The sequence below is a fragment of the Suncus etruscus genome, assembly GCF_024139225.1.
Source record: "Suncus etruscus isolate mSunEtr1 chromosome 15 unlocalized genomic scaffold, mSunEtr1.pri.cur SUPER_15_unloc_4, whole genome shotgun sequence".
Lineage (NCBI taxonomy): Eukaryota > Metazoa > Chordata > Mammalia > Eulipotyphla > Soricidae > Suncus > Suncus etruscus.
Genome location: NW_026060298.1, coordinates 41,064 through 42,785, shown reverse-complemented (window position 1 = coordinate 42,785; position 1,722 = coordinate 41,064).

Sequence of the window (1,722 nt, the reverse complement as noted above, 5' to 3'; positions counted from 1 at the left end):
GGCCAATGTAGCACCTTCACAGCAAAACATACTTTGAGTAGACAGCTATGTCTCATTCAAAGATCCATCTTTTGGGTGACAGCAGCAGATTCCTTAGTATGGAAATCCCAGGATCCCTGGCTGGAGTGACAACATAGAGAGAAGGGCTTCTTTATTATGGTCACAGCAGCATAAGCTGTGTGTTTCGGCAAAGTGTTCTCAAGAGGAATACTCTGTGACTGGGTCTCTGAATGTTTTTATGAGGAAGAGTATGAATGGATTTGGGAAAATGTATATCAGTTCATTGAAGAAAAGGGAGAAATCCTGGCATCAAATGCTCTCTAAGTGGTAGGAATCCACAAATCCCTTAATGTTTCTGCAGGCCATTACCCATACCTCTATTTTATCATGAAAATTAAAATTGCTTTATGCTTTTAGCAGTAAATCTCAGGATCGTATCGGATTGATCATCATATGGATGAGTTATATGATCTAGCTATACCACTCCTAGGGATATATTCTAGGAATACAAAAACAATACAAAAATGCCTTCTGCACACCTATATTCATTGCAGCATTATTTACAATAGCCAGAATATGGAAACAACCAAGATACGCTTCAACATATGATTGGCTAAAGAAACTGTGGTGAGTGTATGTGTGTGTGTGTGTGTGTGTGTGTGTGTGTGTGTGTGTGTGTGTGTGTATGCAATGCAGCGGTCAGAGGAGAGCAAGTCATGAATTTTTCCTATACATGTATGAACATGGAAATTATTAGGCTGAGTAAAATAAGACAGAGGGAGAGAGATAGACACAGAATAGTCTCACACATCTATGGGATTTCAGAAAATTAAAAGACATTATTGTAATAATATTCAGAGATAATAGAGTTGAGGGCTAAAAGGGCCATGATATAAAGCTCACCACTAACAGTGCTTAGTTCAGTTAGTGAAATAAGTACACTGACAACTATTATGACAATGTTAGTGAGTGAGAGAAATAGAATGACTATCTCGAATATGCTGCAGAGGCCCAAGGCAGCCAGGGCCCAGTGTTAAAAGGCTCATAGGGGCCTGTGGGGACTGTCTGGAGGGTCTTTTAATTTTTTTTCAGTTTTGGGGTCACATCCTGCTGTGCTCAGAGATTAATCCTGGCTCTGGATTCCAAAATTGCCCTTGGTGCCAGAGAGATAGCACAGAGGTAGGGCATTTGCCTTGCATACAGAATGACGGTGGTTTGAATCCTGGCATCCCATATGGCCCCATGAGCTGCCAGGAGTGATTTCTGAGCATTGAGCTAAGGAGTAACGCCTGAACACTGCCAGGTGTGACCCCCCTCTCGGAAGGAAGGAAGGAAGGAAGGAAGGAAGGAAGGAAGGAAGGAAGGAAGGAAGGAAGGAAGGAAGGAAGGAAGGAAGGAAGGAAGGAAGGAGTGAGTGAGGGAGGTTGGGATAGAAGGAGGGAGGGAGGGAGGAAGGAAAGGAAGGAAGGAAGGAAGGAAGGAAGGAAGGAAGGAAGGAAGGAAGGAAGGAAGGAAGGAAGGAAGGAAGGAAGGAAGGAAGGAAAAAAGGAAGGAAGGAAGGGAGAGAGAGAAGGAAAGAAAGGAAGGAAGGAGGGAGGGAGGGAGGAAGGAAGGGAGAGAGAGAAGGAAAGAAAGGAAGGAAGGAGGGAGGGAGGAAGGAAGGGAGAGAGAGAAGGAAAGAAAGGAAGGAAGGAAGGGGGAGGGAGGGAGGAAGGAAGAAGG